The sequence below is a fragment of the Mauremys reevesii genome, linkage group 12 (assembly GCF_016161935.1).
Source record: "Mauremys reevesii isolate NIE-2019 linkage group 12, ASM1616193v1, whole genome shotgun sequence".
Classification (NCBI taxonomy): Eukaryota; Metazoa; Chordata; order Testudines; family Geoemydidae; genus Mauremys; species Mauremys reevesii.
In genome coordinates this window covers 29,001,174-29,021,444 of record NC_052634.1, presented here as the reverse complement: position 1 = coordinate 29,021,444, position 20,271 = coordinate 29,001,174, and the positions used below count along the sequence as shown (strand labels likewise).

Here is a 20,271-nt window from a genome sequence, read left to right as displayed (position 1 = left end):
ACCATTAAGGATCTCTGGTGGGTGGGTGTCTCTCTCCCCCTAGTCAGGATCTCTAGGACGTGCCTGTATAAAAAGAGACTTTGACTCACCCAGGCTGGGCTGCCATCATGGAACAGACCAGGTCTTTCTGTGGAGGGTTTGCATTCCTCCAAGGACGTGATCTCAGTGTGTGTGGGTGTCCCTGTCCCTTCAACCCTTAACAATCCCTGGTGCGTGGGTGCGCTGGGCCCCATTACAATCCCCTCTGTCTTATCCCCCATGAGGGATCCGGTGGATGTGGGTGTTCTCCACCCTACTGGGGGTGTCTGGTGCCCCTGTCCCTCCTGGTTAATAGTGGAGTGTGTGGGTGTCCCCCAGCTCGTTAAGGATCCGTGTTGTGCGGATGCCCCTGTTCTTCTCATTAAGAATGGTGCAACGGAGCATATGGGTGTGTCCCCCACCCCATAAACTAGCTCCCGTGTGTGGTTCCCCTGCCCCCATCCAGGCTCTGTGGTGTGTGGGTGTCGCTGTTCCTCTTTTCAAGATCCGTGTTGCTTGGGTGCGTCCCTAACCCGCAAGTCAGATTCCCCAGCGTGTGGGTGCTCCCATCCCCCACTCCAGGCTCTGCGGGGTAGGAGTGTCTAAAAAGAGACTGTGTCTCACTGTCTTGCCCAAGCTACGCTGCAGGGGCTATTCACAGGTGCAATCCCACTACTGATCAGCACAGGAGTTTTGACCTGCTCTGTTTCCAACCTGGGCCGGTTCACCCCTTCCTTAGGCAATCTGGAGACCCCAAGCTTCCCCAGGATCACCATATTGATGCTGAACTTAGTGCGGACACCTGATCGGCACAGCCCCCTGCAGGCTAGAACTCCTAAGCTCAAGTGATCCGCCGGCCTCAGCCTCCCCAGGCGCTGGGATCACAGGCACCAGCCACAGAGCCCAGCTTGCTTTGCAGTTTGGCAGCTGGAGCTTTAAACTCTGCTTGTGAGCTCTGTGCCTTGGCCAGATGGGGACAGCCTGGAACTGGGAAATGCTTCTGCTCCCCCCGCCCCCGTCTCATGTCGAGCTGCAGGCGCCGCTGTCCTGCCAGGTAAGATCCCGGATGTTTCGGTGCCCCCTTCCCCCGCCCAGGTGTCCGGGTACCTCTCCCCCCCCATACAGAATCCTGGATGTGTGGGTGTCCGTCCCTCTGCAGAGGATCCTGGAGTGTGGATGCCCTTGTCCCCCCCTACAACATCCTGGGTGTGTGGGTGTCACTCTCCCCCCAGTAGATCTCTGGTGGGTGGGTCCCCAGGGTGTGAGTGCTCCCATCCCCGGATACGGGCTGGGGGGGGGTATAACTGGCTCTCCCTGTCCTGCCCAGGCGGTGCTACAGCAGCTGTTCACAGGGGCAGCAACCCCACTGTCACCCTGCAGCTTTAACCTGCTCCAGGGGTGACCTGCTTCACCCTCCTGTGGGAGCCCAGGGACCCCGAACTTCCCAGAATCACCTGATTGATGCCGAGCTTAGCACAGACACCGGCTCAGCCTGGCAGGGAGCTGCCCTGAGCCCTGACAACCAGCTTCCCTCCGCCTCCTGCTGCACAGCAAGGATCCCACGCGAGAGGCTTCGTGCCCAGTTTGTTCAGGAGCGTCCCAGGCTCCAGCTGTAAACTCTGCTGGTCAGTTCTGATCTTTGGCCACACGGGGGCGGCACTAACGGTCCCATCTAAACGCTGTTTGTGTTCGGCCCTTCGGATCGCAGATTGTAACCCGCGGGCAGATCTCTGAGTGCAGCCAGATCCCTTCCCAAACTGAACATTGAAGCAGCAGCTCCCGTTGGAAAGATCAGGATTTTTGCCTTTAAAAACAAGGGAAATATCTGCAGCGAGAGACTGAAGAAGCTCGATTAATTTCATTGACTCCATGAATGTTCCTCTGTGTCCCCCTAAGAGTCATGCCCCACATTTTGGGGACCACTGAACTCTACTCGCTAAGCAGGGGCTAGTGATGCCAAAGCCCAGGGAAAGGGAGAACAAGTGCGGGGCCCCCAGCACTGGAGCCATGTGAAGGGGCTGCAGGAGAGGGGCAATGGCTGGTGGCACAGGGAGTTAAGGGCAAAGGGGGCACAGGAGGGGGCAGGAGTTAGGGGTGAAGGAGGTGCAAGGGTTGGGAGTGCAGGAGCTAGCGGTAAAGGGGGAGTGGGGATCGTCCAGGGGCAATGGGGAAGTGCCAAAGTACAAGCTTTGCCCAGGGCACCATTTTCCCTAATGCTGGTCTGAGCAAACCATTGGAAATGACCCTCCAGTGAGACCAGAACCATAGTGTAGAAAAGCCCCTTTGTTAAGCGGTTGTGGCTGAGGGCTTAGGGAGATGGGTTAGAAAACAACAACCACTTGTCTGTGGAGGTTTGATTCTTGCCTGCTAGGCCAGGCTGGGGTGTGGTGTCTCCATGGCTGTACTTCCAGTGTCTGATCTGCCACAGGGAGCCAAGTCTAGACATACTCAGAGGCTCTATGCCAGGGTTCCTCAAACTTCCTTTCACTACAACCCCTTTTTGCCAAAAAACTTACTACATGACCCTAGAAAGACACACCAAGCCCCTCTACACTGAGCAGAGGCAGAGGAGACAAAGCCTGAGCCCTGCCCCAGTTGGGGGAGGGCAAAACCAGAGCTTGAGGGATTCAGCCCTGAGTGGTGGGGCTCAGATTTTGGTTTCAGCCCCAGGCACGAACAAGTCTAATGCCAGCCCTGGCGACCCCATTAAAACAGGGTTATGACCCACTTTGGGGTCCTGACTCACAGTTTGAGAACCACTGCTCTAGGCTGATGGGAGAGAGTTTTCCTGCGGTGTAGTTAATCCACTTCCCAAGAGGTGGCAGCTCTGTCATGGGGAGAAGCTATATCGGTGGGTGTGCAAGCTGTGGTGTTTACCACATTTAAGAAGTTTAATCAAACCCCATTTTGAAAACCACCTGTGGTCTGGGAATGGCAAAGGAGCTCGATGAATCAGGGTTTGTCCTTCAAAGTCCTGGACATCACGGTTCCATACTCCTGTTGTCATTGGGGATATTGCTCAGTGTTAGAGTGCTTAACTGCAGTTTTCACTTAGTCCTCGGTTCAAACCCCCGTGTTCTCTTATAACCTTCTTTCTTCTTTTTTAAAAAGTTAAACATTTTCATTTCCATTCTCCATTATGTTCAGGGCTCCTCTATACAGGAGTGCTTGATATTAATGTAAACACTCAACATTTTGCTGTCCAAATGCATAAAAACCTAGCAAAGCTGTCCATCACAAAGGCCTTGTGCAGGACCTCAGAATATTGGTCCAAGGTGGTGGGGAGGTGGTGACCTCACAGAGAGATGCTGACATCAGCCAGGCAGGACAGGGGTGAGGGGCCAGGGAAACCTCAGAGACCCCTGTGGCTTTGCTTCAGCAAGTCTCCTTCTCCAGGTCTCTCTTTGAGGACTGAGAGAGTATTCGGGTTCACGGACGTGAGTGCCAGGAGGAAGCTTCTTCGAGTTTTCTCCTTCCCTTTTCCTGATTTTACTAGAAAACAGCCATCCTGTTTAGAAGGTTGAAGCCTCCTCGAGGTTTGAAACCTGTTCAGTCTGATCCATCTGGTGACAGTTGAATTCTAGGCATGGAAAACACAAACTTAAGGAGGCGGAATTTTATTCCGCACCTGGGATTTTGTCCCTTAGAATCACTGGGGTCATTAGGGTTTGTCCTTTTTGTTTCACCTTTTCCTCCATCCATCCCTTCCTCCTTTCTCTTTGTCTCTTGCTTCTTTTGTCCTTTCTCCTGTTCCCCTCCCAACACCAGGAGCAGTGTGTGTGTGTGTGTGTGTGTTGCGGGGGGAGTGCTCTGCAGCTCCCACTGTGGGAGGTCCACCCAAAAATGTGGGGCTGAAATAGTGCTCGGGCAGTGATCCCCACCGGTGACCTGGGCCATCCTTTGGGCTCTCTGGTGAGAACCCTCAGCCTCCCGTCCTCAGTCTCTACCCTGATTGGCTGAGCAGGGGGTTATTGACAGGGAGGAGATTCAGGTCCTTGTTGTTCTCTTTTAAGACCAAGGAAATAAGTCATAACCACTTATATGTTTGACAAATTTTGCTGCTTTGCTGCATTAATGGTCTCTGAGCAGTTCATGATTCTCTCTAACATTGCAGTTCTCCTCAAATACTTGCTGAATAATTACTGTGAACTGTTGTTGGTGTGGAGCTCATCTGAGAGCACTTTATTCAGGTCATTCAGTGTTTGAAATTCACAATCTGATGGTTAGTTTCAAAATCAGGGCTCTTGGGTCCTATTCCCAACTCTGCCACTGGCTGACTGTGTGACCTAAGACAAGTCAATTCTCCTTTCTCAGCCTCAGCTTCTCCCTCTCTCAAGTAGGGATAATGATGATCTGCTCCTACCTAGCTCAAGGTGGGTGGAGGATGGGGATCCGTTGGAGAGTGTCACTAGGAGTATCAGAGGGGCCGTGTTAGTCTGGATTTGTAAAAGCAGCAAAGACTCCTGTGGCACCTGGCTAAGCACACAGAACAAACCCCAAATCCCCCCAGTGCTTTGGGAGCCAGGTTTGCTGTGGGAATCCTGTAGTTCAGATGACTTCATGCCTGGGCATTGGGATTATTTACCAGTTTCTCTAGCATTGGGGCAGTTTTGTGCTTACAGCTGTGATGGCCGAGTGGTTAAGGCATTGGACTTGAAATCCAATAGGGTTCCCCTGCGCAGGTTCAAATCCTGCTCACAGCGAGGCCTGCGTTTTAGCCAGTCTCTCACCCAAGCAATACCTCTGTATAACCCCCTGAGACACTCTCAATTCTCTCCCCACCCCAAGTAAATTCTGTTCTGCTCCTTTCATCGAGATCCCTGGGACACCACCTCACACTGTGTTGTTGAGGGGTTGGGCAAACTCTCAGCACCTGAAGCCTCTGCCACTCACCTAGTGCCCCATAGATCAGCCATAGCCCTGGTTCTGCTCCTCTCTCTAGCATGTGAAAGGAGCTGAGTCAGCGACTCCATGGGAGCTACGGGGCTGCAGAACCAACAGAGAGAAAAAAAGGTGCTCAGTGCCCACTGGCAGCCAGCTCCCCCCCCCCCCCACTACAGGCCTTGCTGACAAGCTCCTCACACTTGCCAGTGATCAGCTGTTCAGTGGGGCGCAGGTGGGGCTGGGGGGGGAGGGGGTGGAGCAGGGAGAGTGGGAGAGGGACAGGAATGGGGCAGGCCGGTGCCGGGCGGGAGAGGGGTGGGGGCGTGGGGGAAGGGGAGGAGTGGGGGGAAGGGCCTGGGGAGGAAAGGGGGGATTTGTCCCATACCCCAGATCCCTCTAGGGCTGGCCCTGAAGGGAAGCACCGACTATCACAGTGACAATACAACTGACCAGCCTTGCGGGGGAGGCTGAGGGAGATCCGCACTCACCAGGTCTCTTCTCTCCCCCACGGTGAGCCAGACACTGCTCTCTCCTGGCTCTCACTCTAGCAGCTGGACGCCAAGGAGCCATTTCCCCACAGGAAGTGCATTGAGTGCCCCTGTGGTGCTGGGGGGCTGGTGCTGCTGCTGCCTGTGGGGCTGGCAGGGGGGCTGATGTCTGCACAGACTCTCAGCTGCCAGGCCAGAGGGGGCACTTGGGACCTTACCAGACTGGCTCAGTGAAGACGGGGGGCTGACAGAGCAATACAGACGCTCTCCAGAGCACGGAGCAGCATCCGCCCATGCAGCCAGGCAATGAGCATTTCCCACAGCCCGGAGCCGAGGGGGAGGCGGCAGCTGCTGTTCCAGGTCCTCGGGGACAGGCCCTGTCAGCCAACAGCCACTTCTTACTGACCACAGCTAAGGGTGTCGTGTTCCTCCGGTGGGAGTGTGGAGCAGCCGTTCGTTTTCCTGTTCACACTCCTCTGCGGTGTGAAAATCGGGGAGGGGAGGCAGAAGCCCCACTTCCCTCCCGAAATGACTCCCAGTGGGGGAAGCCAGGACAACAGGGTGGGGCGGCAAGTGGTGGCCAGACTCTCACTGCCAGGGTCTAGTCTAGCTCAGGGTCCAGCTCAACCTCCTCCCCGCGCCACTGGCCCCCAGTCCCCTTCCACCACCAGGTCAACCCGGGCACTAGGGCAGGAACGGGGTGAGGCAGCAAGTCAAGCTGAGCAAGGCAGGCAAAAGCGAGTCTTGTCTTCATGGGCCGCTCCCAATGACGTCCTTTTTGTGTGCAACTGCTGCAAAAACATCCCAGGCAGAGAAACAACAGGCCAAAATGTCCCTACATAGCTGTTGAAGTAGCTCAGTTGGGAGAGCATTAGACTGAAGATCTAAAGGTTTCTGGTTCAATCCCAGGGTTTAGCAGGTCTTTTCTTCCCTCCTTGTGCAGTGGTGGCTTGTTCTCTGGGAACACAGTTGTGTCTGCACCCAAGGTGAGCAGTGCTGCCCTAGAGGACTTAGAGGGTCTGGAACAAAGCAATTTTGGGGGCCCCTTCCATTAAAACAAAGGTGCAATACTGTATTCTCCTGGGGCCTGGGGCAAATTGCCCCACTTGCCTCCCCTCTGGGTGGCACTGATGGTGAGTCTCTGATCTTGGGCTCTGCAGTAGGAAAACATAGAATGGGCTTCTGCCCCTAGTTGGCCCACCTGACCTTTAACAAGGAGAGATGGGAGCTGCCTTTCCCAATATGGCAGGAAGAGAGTGAGGCAGGGGGACCCTCAGGAATGGTACCAGAGGGGGTGCTGGGCAGTGACAGGCAGGGATTGGGGATGGAAGCTCCTCTGTGCAGCTGAGTGAGGACAGTACCAGGGAAGGGGCATGTGTGAAAGTGGCCATGTGGAAGGGATTTGGGGGCCCAGGAGGTGGCACTTGATGTTCATTGCCTTGGAGCAGCTGGACTTGGCCATGGTGGGTGTTCAGGAAATGCACATTAACAACTCTAGGGTAGCTTGATGGGCAGAGGGTGATTGGAGGAAGGGCCTCCTGGCCAGGGAAGAATGATGGGGCTGGAGTCTTGTTCTTCACGTTGGCGGTGCGAGTACAGAAGGGGCTGGAGCTCCAACCAGGGAGGGCATTACTGGTGGGCTTTGTGCTCTGTGGCACTGGTTACTGCTATATTAGTGTGTATGGTCCCCAGTTAAGGCATGAGAGGGAAGATCAAAGGCTCCCTTCCTCTGGGCTGCATGATGTTTGGTGTTGGGGGGGATTTTAATTGTGTCAGCCGGCCTGAGGCCCGCTGGTCCTGTTTTCCAACCTTCAGAAGAAACATTTTTACAATGAGCACTACCTGGCGCAGGTCTGTAGTGAGGTCGGCTTAGAGGAGCTCACTCCAGCCACAGAGGGGGTTCACCTTTCTGCGGGGACAGACCAGGACTCACATTGACCAGATTTATGCTTAGCTTTTGTGTCTTTAGCGTGTTGCTTCTCAGATTCTTTCTTGGCCTGACTTGTTACACTTTGACACTTAACAGGCCAGAGTTTGTGCACCTTCCTATTATCCTCACTAGGATCTGATTTCCAAATTTTGAGGAATGACCTTTTTGCCTCTAACAGCCTCCATTACTCTGCCATGAACCTAGAGTGGCGTTCTGCTGGTCCTCCTATTGTCGTTTCTGATTTAGGGCAAACGTTTCATCTGAGCCTCTAATTGCGGCGGTTTTAAACAGTCTGCATGCTGCTTGCAGGCACCTAACACTTGTGACAGCAGCTCCTTTTAATTCCGATCCAACCATCTATACTTATGCCAATAGGTTACTTTAGGTCTTTAACTTTGAGCGGTAGCTGAGAAGATGGTAAATCGGGCAGAAACCCATTCGACAAACCTCTTCATTTCCTTGTTATTTCCTGACTTCTTCATTCATCGCCTTTTCCTTATTTCCTGGCTGAGGCGGCGGCCTGCCAGAGAGCTCCCTGGCACCTCTGGCTGCCTGGGCTGAAGGCAAGAGGCAGGCCTGGGTGTGGTGAGGGCCTCCTGTCCCGTAATGAGGCCGCACTGCTTCCTGGTCCCTTTTTCCCACCCACACCGGCAGGCGGCTGCTGTGGGAGAACACGAGGGAGGCTCTCGGGATGCTAGGCAGCGCTGTGTGTGTGGCTGTCAGGGGAAAGAGCCTTCTTCTCTAAAGATGGCTGGCAGAAAGGTGGTGCTCAGCTCTGTAAGTGACCTGCCCAGTAGCCTCGCTGCCAGGGGATGCAGACATTTCTGTAAGGTGCAGAAAGAGGGTATTTGGCTTCCAAGTTAATATGAGAAATATGCATTTAGGAGATGGAATTTCCCTAGTTTCACAGGGCCCCAGTGGCCTAATGGACAAGGCAATGGCTTTCTAAGTCAGAGGTTGTGGGTTCGAATCCCATCTGGGGTGAAAAATTCCTGCCATATTGCAAGGAAATCTTTGCCTTATTTTCACCAAAGAAGCTGGGAGATGTTTGAACACAAAATACTGGATCTTGGGAAAAATCCCCCAGAAATGGCATCTTGACAAATGCTTTCTAAACCCCTCAGTAGCAAACAGTTAATACCAGTGTTTGTCTGAGACTAGAGGGAAGGGGAGTGTTTACTCCAACACCTCAGTGAGTGAAAGAGAAAGCCTGTTCTGAAAGAGAATGGATCTGTCTGGAGATAAAGCAGCCCCTGAGAATGAGCAACAGTGTGAAAAGAAGAGGTTCAAATGTGTGTTAGATGTTAGTGTTAGAGGGTTTATCCCATTACTGAGTCCTTGCGTACACACAGAGCAGCAATACCCAAAGTCCGAAGGTGCAAACAATGAGATGTTTATTGGATTGAATTTCCAGCAAGCAATGATTCCAGTTTCCTTCCTCGGTGTCCCCATCCCAGCCCTGACGCCACAGAGCCTTGCCTGTGTCCCTGTTCCCATTCTCCCCCTTAGCAAAACATAGGACATATGGTGACACATTTCCTGATCGGGCCAGGCATCAAGGTGGAAGGTGTTGATATTCCATTTGTCCCACTGCCCTGTGCGTAGTACAGTGCCCTGCACCTTCTCTCGTACGGACGTGCCACACCTGTTCCAATTAGCGTTCCAGACTTCCCACTATAGTGGGCCCGGGAAGGTTGGGTCCAGGTTGTCTAGTACAGGGGGGAGGGGCTTACTCCATTACTTCTCGGTTATTTCCATAGGCAACGTAACACAAGTATACTTAGCAATACACCAGCCACTGTAACAATCCACAGCAACACTGAGAGACCTGAGCACTAGCCGCATGGTCCAACATCCTGGCCACCACCGAAACACCTCCTCTCCTCCTTCGACGGGGTCAAGCCCTTAACATGTCCAGTTGCTGGCAGTTGCAATACGCTGCCGCTGCAGGTTTTCGTGCTTTTGTCCATAGCATAAGTCCATTGAATGTCCACAGAGAAATGGGTTATTGTCCAAACCAACTTAACCACATGGTGTGGAATCAGGCTGTATGCGCTGGTTCGATTATTCACAGCAGTAAGATTCACAGATCTATCTGTGTGCCAAAGCCCAGAGAGCAGTGTGTAGTGTGGAATTTGGTTAGGGGCTGGTGTAATTGTGCCCCCAGTAATATGTACATTTCCAGCAAAACACCTCATACACAGTACACCCAATTGTCCACCCCTTGCCATGGGCCATTGGGTGTGCTCCTCCACGGCCATCAGGGAGGGGCACATTCAAACATCTTCTCTGGATTTACACCATTTTACACACCCCTCCATTGATTCCCAGCAAGCAAATCCCCTTCTCATTATTCCCATAGGGCTTGTGGGGCCCACCTCAGCTGCCGATTCACTTCCAGATACCACGGTAGCTATTACACAGGTGCTGGCCTCCTAGTCAAGCATTTTGAATGTCCACACACATCTTCCCCCAGGTCAGCCTTTTGAAGCCATCCCCACCCATGTCATGAGGTTTTCTGTTCATTGAAACACAACAATGCTAACAACAAGACAAACACCACAGACAAACAACACAAAACATAGATCCATGGTATTATGGGTTAGTCTTTTGCTGGCACCAGCTTGCTTGTAGAGTGTCTGAAAAACAAAAGAAACAATTTCCACACACACCCCCGGTGGGGACAGATTAGTGCTTAATAATAATAATACCACTTCCTTTTACAAATTTCCTTGCTAATTGCAGGAAAAACAGAAGAATTACCTCCAGGCTGTCCTTATTTTGTTCTATAGTCAGATAGTGAATTACCCCACTCGCTGGTCATTTATGAAATTCATGAGGTGGTGTGCCTCAGTTTCCCCTCTTGTACAACAGACCAAGTTTGCAATAGTTTCTCTGCTGTACCAAGCATTAAGTTTATCCTCAGGTAATAGCTGAGAGACAGCTTTAGATTTAGCTTTAGCACTGTACATACACACACACACTCCTTAGGGTTAACCTGTCCCCCTTATTTTCAGGCTTGACTTGTTTTTTCATCTCCCTTTCCTGGAGGGCCACAATCTGAGTCTTCCAGTAGCTTGTTTGCTGACCAGATGTATTTATTATTTGCAGCTCCTTTGTGCTGCCACTGATGGGCAGTTCTCTCCTTCCCCCATCAGCTAGGTCACTTGCATTCACACCGGCTTTCGGGCTTGGCTTTTGGATCCAAAGCCATCAGCAGCTCAGAGACACAATCAACTTCCACCGGAGTTCTGATTACTTTCCACTTTCATCTTCTGCTTCAAAACACACAGATCTGAAAAAGAAACCTCAACCTATTGTGGCTCCCTTTGGAGCCCTAATAGGGTTTGAGCTAAGTACCATGTTTTGTTTGCATTTCTTTTACCCTTTCTCCAATATACACTGCACATGTCCTGGGGAAAAGCACATTCCTTCCATAGTTTAACCTTCATAACATTATATTGCCAACCATAAGTCTCAGTGTAGGTTTTTAAAACCTTACACAATTACACACAACATTTTGTTTTGTCTAACATCCCTTGCACTGCAATAATTTTTTTTTACACAACTGTACCCCGATTACACGTCCATCTTGTACAACCAGAGCCAGCCAGGGGCAGGCAAGTTAAGTTCCAGTAGAAACCCCGGACATTCCTTTAGTGATTTTGCTAACATTACCCAGGAGTCAAATCATTTTGATGAGATTATCTCTCTGCCTGCTGCCTGCAGCCGTCCCCTATAGACCATTTCTGTGGGCAAAGGGCCCATTTCCCCTCAGAATGGCTGTAAAGGCTTCTGGGGACAAAACAGAGTGGTGGTAGTAACCACTTCACCTGACCCTCTTGTATAATTTAATTACTAAGCTTCCATCCAACGTGAGTGCGCAGAGCTGCACATACAGTTACATTTATATAACTGGGTTTTATTATTAAACAAAAACTGCCTTCTTGTAACACCACAACTGTTGCCTTTTGCTATTTCCACACCTCACAAATGTTTACTTTCCTCCAAACTCTGTATTATTAATTTTTGAAAAACCCTGGGTGGCTGCGCTGCAGTGCTGAGGTGACTCTGCAGGGGGAGAAGCTGCTGTGAAGCAATGTAGAGCAGGTGCAGGAAGGAGCCGGGGTCACTATTCACATTCTGAACTGCACAATTTTCCAAATTTGGGAATGTCCGAGAACAATTCTAAGGGGAAAGTGAATGCAGAGCAGTGACACTGGAGGTGCCCAGACCTCCAAGGGGGATGGTGTGGAAATTAATAATGGGAAGATCATTTGTGAAATTAGTCGTCACTGACAAGATTTGTCTCTTCTTATTTCATGTTGTCATAAGTAGTTAGTTAAGGGTTAAGTTCTACCTGTAAAGGGTTAACACAGACCTGGTGAAACACCTGACCAAAGGACCAATCAGGGAAGAGAATTTGAAAATCCCAGAGAGCGGGAACTTGGGTCTCTGTGTTCTTTGTTCTGTGTTCTTAGCCGTCTGGAAGTACACCAGTCCAGATGCTTAATCAAGTCTGCTCATTTCTCTGAACTAATTTCTTCTATTCAAGCTAGTGAGTATTAGAAGTACTGGGTAATTTCATATAAGAATCCTGTGTCTGCAATTCTGTGTGTTTGTATTGATTATTCGTAATTTTGCCTGTATTGTTTGTACTGAGAAAAAGGGAGAAATTTCCCCAGGGATTAATAAGATTAGACCCTATGAATGTCTATCTTGGATTCATAGAGATTGTGTATTTTTTTTCTTTTTTTTTATTCTTTTAATAAACTCTTTTAAGTTCAGGACTTGGTTAAGTTCCTTACCTGTGGATTCAGGGGAAGGAAGCTAGGCGCCACTCTGTGGAGACAAGGGTTGTCTCCAAGCAGAGAAAGCAGGAGAGGGAGGGGGGAAGTGGGCTGCTTCCCTGTGTGTAGAGATTCAAGGAGTTTGAATCAAGGTATCTCTCTCCGGAGCAGGCTGGAGAGAGGGAAGAGAAGGAAGGGGGAAGGTTCCTCCTCTGTGAGTGGATCTGTGTTCCCAGGGAGTGTCTTTGAAGGGAGACGGAGGGGGACAGAGGGGTGTCTTGATTCACCGAAAATAATCGAGTGGTGGCAGCAAGAAGGAACCCTACCCTAAGGGTTAGGGTGGTGGCAGAATACCTGCGGGTCCCCATCTTTGAACCCACAAGCTCAAAGTGGGGGTGAGATCCCAGGACACATGTTATGGTGTTATTTAACGGAATCAGGACATATTTTTACTATATTAATTAAATACTTAATTTTATTTAACTGAGCCAAAAACTTAGTGTCACTTATTTTTTTCTCTGTCCTAGCAAGAACTAAATGAATTTTGTGACTTTCTGGAAAGTGCAGCGAGATTAAATGTGGGGAATTCAGTCTCTGTGTTTGTGAGCTGATGTTTTCCTCTCACAGGTCAGTGCCTGCATTGAAATACCCAGAGGGATCTAAGGGCTGGTGTACGCTGGGCACAGGGGTGTTTGCAGAAGGGGCGGGGCCTCAGGTGGAAGGGGCGGGGCAGGGCGTTAGTCTCCCCCAGCTGGCGGTTCTCGCCCTGCCCATGGTGTTGCAATGACAGAGGCTGCCCAGGCTGCACTTGTAGCGAGGTTCCCCCACTAGGTGGTGGCGCAGAGGCTGCAGGAGACAGGCAGGTGGCAGCAGGGGAAGTGGCAACACAGGAGCTCTCAGCAGCAGGGTGAAGGACAATGCCGTGGAGCGGCAGCAACGCAGAGTGAACAGGGCAAACCGAGAGCCAGTTGAGGAAGTGTCGGCAGCAGAAGCGGAGGTGTCTTTTGATGCCTTCCCCTCCCTCCCCCACCCCTGGGGCTTTGCTGCCCAAGAGGAATGGGGGTTGGGGGAAGGAGAGCGGAGGGGTCTCTTAAAGGAACATTGGATTGGACTGTCACACCGCAAGGTGAGAAACTGAGGCACAGCACTGCCCAGCGTACTCTGGGGTGGGGGGTTGCTGATGAGCGTAGATTTGAATGTGGTTGTGGGGTTTTCCCAAACTCAGGCTTGATTCTCTTTCTCTTTTAATAGACGTTCTCATTGGCTCTCCACCCACGCAGAGCTGGGGAGTGGGGGCGTGTTGCCTTTTCCCCAGGCAGCAGGGTGACACCTGCCTGGCGAGTGAGGGTCGGTTTGGGTGACCCCCACTCAGGGCAGGCTAAGGGCAGGTCTCTGCCCTTTACTCAGCCCAGGGGGAGTTTTTTGCACTAACATCCCAAGTGTGCAAGTCCGTCCCCGCAGAGCTGCCCCATAGGGTGACCTTAAAGAAACTGGAAAATGGGACAGGGCGTGGGGGGTAATAGGCTCCTATATAAGAAAAAGTCCAGCCAAACCTTTAAAAACGGGACATCTGGTCACCCTGGAGCAGCCCCGCACTCCTGCTCCCCGGTTGGTGCGTTTGTAACCCGGGGGCTGAAGCCGACGCGAGAAAGGGAAGTGAGTGAGCTCGGAGCTCTCCGGCGCCACCTGCTGGGAGCAGAGAGCAATGACTGAGTGACGTCCTGGCTAATTTAAATATCACCTTGTTCTCTGCCGGGTGGCTCCACTGGAGAGCTGGGGCGTGGCCTGAGTGTGGCAGCACCTTATTTGCATATATTAAAAGCAGCAGTTTGGGGCCATTGGGGTAAAATATGAGTAAGTTTTGGGGTTGGGCCCCACATGTTTAGTGCAGGCTGTGGGGAGCCGGGCTGAGCAGAGCCTGCCCCGACAGGGTGTGTGGTCACCCTGAGCTGGGAGCGTGTTGCCAGATATGGGGAAGGGGCTGGGTTAGGGGTAAGGGTAGCTGTGGAAAACCGGAAAGGATTCCCCCATTTTTGGTGTCTGGGTGGAGTTCTCATTGTGTAAATAGAAAATAGCAGTGGGGGGACAAAGGGATTTGAGACTTGTGTTTTGCGGGTTGGTGGGGGGCTTGACCTGAGCCATCTGGGGCGGGCTGCTGCTGGATGGGGTAAGATGGGGGCGGTGCTGTCTGTGTGCTTGAGAAGAGGGGCGGTTCCTGGTTGGCTGGTGCTGGCCTGTCTAGTGTTTTCTGACAGCTGAACTCCCATTGGCCTTCAGGCAGGGTGGGTCTCTGAAACCTGGTCTCCCATTGGGCCCTCCCCAATTGACGTTTCTGACAGGCTCAGCTCCCATTGGTGACGTTGTCTGACAGCGATGCGGGGCGGAGCCGCCAGGGCCTTGTGCACTCAGAGCTCAGCGCCCGCCCACGAGAAGCGGCGCGAGGCCCCGCGGGGCCGGGTCCCGCTGCCTGGCGGAGGAACAGAGACCGCAGCAGCGGTGCCAGCGAGAGAGCCATCAGCCGGTCCTTAGTTTCTGCTTGGTAAAGGCAAGTCAGTGGGGTCCATCCATCAGAAAAAGAGTACCAGGACTTCTTGCTGGGCGCCAGGGTCCAAAAGCAGCACATTCCCTCCTGGAAAGGGCTGTGTTTCGAATGTCCGTCCAGTGCGCGTTGAAGGGAAGGATCTGCGTGCCTGGGAAGCTGCGTCCCTCCAGAGGCGCTTGAGAAGCCAAAGGGGCCGTGGGTGAGTTTGTGATGAGGTGAGTGTGAAGTGTGGAAGGGGGAGGGTGGCAAGAGGAGGTTTTGAGAGGAAAAAAGGTGCTGCTGAGCTGGTAGGTGAGGGCAAGGTCCCAGGCGGGTGTTGTGTGAGGAGCTGTGTAGGCCCGGACAGGCGTCGTGCTGGGCAAGGGCAGGTGAGGAGGGCCAGGGCTTTTCCCAGGGCTGTTGCTGTGGCCAAAGCCTTTCGGAAGCAGAAGAGGGCCAGGGGTGCTGTTGCCTGCTGGGGCCCATGTGACGGTGTAGGTGTACGCTGACCATAGCTGGTCTGTGGGAGCTGGGGCCCCTCCCTGTGCCCCTTTCCTCATTAGTATAGTGGTGAGTATCCCTGCCTGTCACGTGGGCGACCGGGGTTCGATTCCCTGATGGGGAGGGTGATTCCATTTTCAAGGGGGGAACAAAGAAATCCCTGGCCTGCCCACCACATGCCTTCCATTCTCCTTCTACAGCCACTTTCCTTGGCACCCCGAACTGATGACTTTCTCCTCCAGAGAGACAATTACCTCGCAAGGACACGCTGGCCCTAGCCAAAGCCTCTCCCCGGGCCCAGCTTCGGGGCCTGCACGTGGGGGCACGTTTCAGAGCGGCAAAGGGAAATAGGCTGGCCAGGGGCATGAGGACAATGGCCCAGACAAACGGGGAGGGACTTGGTCCAGGGGTGGAGGAAGACAGAAAAAGGGACAGGCATGGGATTGGCTTCCTCTATTTTTTCCTTTGCTCAGCATTTTACCTGTGACTGTAATGGGCAGACTTGAGAAATACCCGTGGCCGCTGGCGACGTAGGTGGCCGCCCCGAGAGCGCAGACCTGAGCATTTTCCGCTAGGCTGCTGCCTACTCGCCCAGCGCCTGGCCGTGATCGTATAGTGGTTAGTACTCTGCGCCGTGGCCGCAGCAACCTCGGTTCGAATCCGGGTCACGGCATTAATTTTTGGTGGGGAGGGGCTATCCTGCAGCACGCCTCGTGGCTCAGTCTGATGGCGTCTGTTTGCAAAGAGAGCCATCAGCCGGTCCTTAGTTTCTGCTTGGTAAAGGCAAGTCAGTGGGGTCTATCCATCAGAAAAAGAGTACCAGGACTTCTTGCTGGGCGCCAGGGTCCAAAAGCAGCGCATTCCCTCCTGGAAAGGGCTGTGTTTCGAATGTCCGTCCAGTGCGCGTTGAAGGGAAGGATCTGCGTGCCTGGGAAGCTGCGTCCCTCCAGAGGTGCTTGAGAAGCCAAAGGGGCCGTGGGTGAGTTTGTGATGAGGTGAGTGTGAAGTGTGGAAGGGGGAGGGTGTCAGGAGGAGGTTTTGAGAGGAAAAAAGGTGCTGCTGAGCTGGTAGGGGAGGGCAAGGTCCCAGGCGGGTGTTGTGTGAGGAGCTGTGTAGGCCTGAAAAGGCGTCCTGCTGGGCAAGGGCTGGTGAGGAGGGCCAGGGCTTTTCCCAGGGCTGTTGCTGCGGCCAAAGCCTTTGGGAAGCAGAAGAGGGCCAGGGGTGCTGTTGCCTGCTGGGGCCCATGCGACGGTGTAGGTGTACGCTGACCGTAGCTGGTCTGTGGGAGCTGAGGCCCCTCCCTGTGCCCCTTTCCTCGTTAGTATAGTGGTGAATATCCCCGCTTGTCACGCGGGAGACCGGGGTTTGATTCCCCAGCGGGGAGGGTGACCCCTTTTCAAGGGGGGACAAAGAAATCCCTGGCCTGCCCGCCACATGCCTTGCATTTTCCTTCGACGGCCACTTCCCTTCGCACCCCGAACTGATGACTTTCACCTCCAGAGAGACAATTACCTCGCAAGGACATGCTCGCCCTAGCCAAAGCCTCTCCCTGGCCTTCCGCCCCCGGGCCCAGTTTCAGGGCCTGCACGTGGGGGCACGTTTCAGAGCGGCAAAGGGAAATAGGCTGGCCAGGGGCATGAGCAGTGATTTTCCAACACCCCCCTGCAGTTTTGTGAACTAGTTACATGCCAAACCTGGTGGCTGAACTTCACGACTTTGTCCTCACCCACAACTATTTCACATTTGAGGACAATATATATCTTCAAGTCAGCGGCACTGCTATGGGTACCCACATGGCCCCACAGTATGCCAACATTTTTATGGCTGACTTAAAATAACACTTCCTTAGCTCTCATCTCCTAATGCCCCTACTGTACTTGCACTACACTGAAGACATCTTCATCATCTGGACTCATGGAAAAGAAGCCCTTGAGGAATTCCACCATAATTTTAACAATTTCCATCCCTCCATCTACCTCGGCCTACATCAGTTCACTCAAGTGGTTCAGTTCCTTGACAGTACTGTGCTGATAAGAGATGGTCACATAAACACAACCCTGTACCGGAAACCCACTGTGGTGGAGTAGGGATTCTCTATGTGGGGGATGGGAGAGCAGGGAGGATGGGAGAGCAGGGAGGATTTTAGGTGAGACGCAGGTCTGCAGACTGTAACATGAGCTAGGCCTGGGGGAGGGGAGGTGACACCTCGGCCTAGGAGCTGGACAAAAGAAAAGTAGCTGAGTGGAGAGGGTGGGGTCAGTCTTCGGTTTTGGGACCAGGGTGGTGGGTTTGTAGGGGAACCTGTGCTGGAATCCAGACACCCTGAACCCCCAAAGAAGCCAGAGTGAGGGGTCCTGGCTCTGAACACGAGCTCTGCTGTATCCGGTGTTCCTGTTGTCCAATAAACCTTCTGTTTTACTGGCTGGCTGAGAGTCACTGTGGGTCCCAGGAAGAGGGGTGCAGGGCCGGACTCCCCCAGACTCCGTGACAACTGGTTGCAGTGGTGGGATCGACTGCACCCCGTGGACAGCGCTTCCTGCAGTAAGTGACTGGGGCGCAGTAAAACGAAGGGGCGATTAACCCCCAGGAGAGTGTGACCAGAGAGAAGGACTTTGCAGTAACAGGGTCCCCCGGGTGATCACAGCAAGCGATCCCAGGGGCGGAGGAGTCTGCAGCTCGACCCTGGCAGAGAGGGGGTGACCTCAAGGACTGGCACACTAGGGGTCCCCCTGGAACCCGTGGGGAGCGGCGAGCACCCCGGCCTGCGAGCGGCCAGCAGGAAGATGTATGCCCAGCAGCGCAAGTGCGACCTGGTGGGGCTGTGCCAGCGGAGAGGGCTGCACTGTGGGAAGCTCACCAAGGCCCAGCTGATTGCCCAGCTGGAGGACGCAGATCGTGTGAATGAACCAATCCCTGTCTCTGAGGGAAGCAGCCAGGCAGATGCAGCGCAGGCACCAGTGTGTGTCCCTGCTGGGAGGGGTCAGCCGGCCGCTGAGGGCTTCCCGAGACCTCCCACCCCTAGGCCTAGGGGGAGGAGGAGGAGGAGCCCAGCTACTGAGGGCACCGTGACCCCCCTGGCCAGCAGGGGGTCGGCCCGGCGAAGCTCACCCCCCAGCAGGGGATCGTCCCGGCGACGCTCGGCCTCCGTGGAGCGCATGCGGCTGGACTTGGAGAGAGAGATAAAACTGAGAGAGCTGGAGGAGCGTAAGGAACAGAGGGAACATGAGGAGAGACAAAGCCACCGTGAGCTGGAGGAGAAGGAGAACCAGCGTAAACACGAAGAGAGGGAGGAGGAGAAGCAACGCGAACACGAGGAGAGGGAGAAGGAGAAGCAACGTAAACATGAGCTGGAACTGGCCCAGCTGAACAACAGTAAGGCCCCGGCTACGGTGAGTGAGGGGGGACCCAAGCCTACAAAGAGCTTTGATAAGAGCTTCCTGGCCCGGCGTAAGGAGCGGGAGGACATAGACACCTTCCTGATGGCCTTTGAGAATGCCTGCGAGCTGCACCAGGTGGACCCTGCAGACAGGATCCAGTTTCTCACCCCCTTACTGGACTCCACCGCCATGGAGGTGTACAGCCGAATGAAAGGGGCAGAGGCAGGGGACTACAACCTGTTCAAAGAGGCCCTGCTCCGCGAGTTTGGGCTGACCCCGGAGATGTACCGGAAGAGGTTCCGGAGTCAACATAAGATCCGGGAGGTCACATACCTACAACTGGTCAACCGGGCGAAGGGATACTCCCGCAAGTGGACAGCTGGGGCCCAAACTAGAGAGGACCTGCTTGACTTATTTGTACTGGAGCCCCTCTGACCTGCGTCTGTGGTTGATGGACCAGAAGCCGGAGAACCCGCAGCACGCAGGCCGGCTGGCTGACCAATACATGGACAGTCGGACAGGGGATGGCAGAGAGGAGTTTCGAAGGAGCAGGCCTGCCTCAACACAGAGAGAAAGTCACCATGGGACCTCCCAGCGGGGGCCTATGGAGAACCCCCACCAAAGGGGAACATCCAGCGTCAGGTCCATCCGACCCACTCGAGGGGACCCACGAGACATGGGCTGCTTTCTCTGTGGCCAACAAGGCCACATACGGGCCCAGTGCCCCAAGCTCAGGGACAGATCGAGCAGACCCAACCCGCAGAGGGTTGACTGGGTACAGACCCAATCAGATGAGGGGCAACATTCCCAGGAAAGGGGGGCTGGCCGCGTACCACCTGCGAAGGAGGGAGGAGGGCCCCAGGTCTGCTCCTCTGGGGGGCTGGATGCTCCAGACTCCGGGTTTTTGGTTTACAGGGTGGGCATGGGGCTGCCCCTCCGGAAAGAGTGCCATGTTCCCCTGGAGGTGGATGGGAGGAAGGTCACTGGGTACTGGGACATGGGCGCAGAGGTGACGCTGGCCCGGCCCGAGGTGGTGACCCCAGATCGGATGGTGCCCGACACCTACCTGACCGTGAGGGGTGTGAGCGGGACCCCATTGAAGGTGCCCATGGTGAGGGTGCACCTGAAGTGGGGGGCCAAGGAGGGCCCCAAGGACGTGGGGGTACACCCACATTTGCCCACGGAAGTGTTAATGGGGGGACCTTGAGGACTGGCCAAGCAACGCCCGGGTGCCCTGGTCGTGACCCGTAGTCAGAGTCGGCGCAGGGCACTGCGCCTGACAACGGGAAGGTACTCTGCCCGAGGTGCCGGACCCTAACCTGGTGGGGAGGGAACGCCCAGGGACACGACCCAGAGAGGCTGCTACCTCAGACCTAGCTGGTGAGAGAGAGCAGGTCCCCATCCCTGTCCCAGCTGCCGAGTTCCAGGCCGAGTTGCAGAAGGATCCTCCTGCGGAAGCTCAGGGACCGGGATAACCTCAGTGCGGTACAGACCATGAGGAGAGGTTGCAAGGAGAGGTTCCTGTGGGAGAAGGGATTCCTGTACCGAGAATGGGCTCCCCCCGGGGAAGTAGAGTCATGGGGGATCAGGAGGCAGCTGGTGGTTCCCCAGAAGTTTCGCCACAAGCTCCTGTACCTGGCCCATGACATTCCTCGCAGGGCACCAGGGAATCCGGCGCACCAGGCAGAGGCTGCTACAGAACTTTACTGCCCTGGGGTCTTTACCCATGTTCGACAGTATTGCCAATCCTGTGACCCCTGCC

At 54.0% G+C, this 20,271-nt stretch overlaps 2 non-coding genes and 1 pseudogene across 2 annotated transcripts; 2 read left to right on the top strand and 1 right to left on the bottom strand.

Moving 5' to 3' along the window:
• Positions 1-20,271, bottom strand: part of LOC120375866 — a 332,464-nt pseudogene that overhangs the window by 93,636 nt on the left and 218,557 nt on the right.
• Positions 4,640-4,721, top strand: TRNAS-UGA. Its single transcript has one exon. It is a non-coding gene; the product is annotated as a tRNA-Ser (tRNA).
• Positions 8,232-8,304, top strand: TRNAR-UCU. The gene has a single exon. It is a non-coding gene; the product is annotated as a tRNA-Arg (tRNA).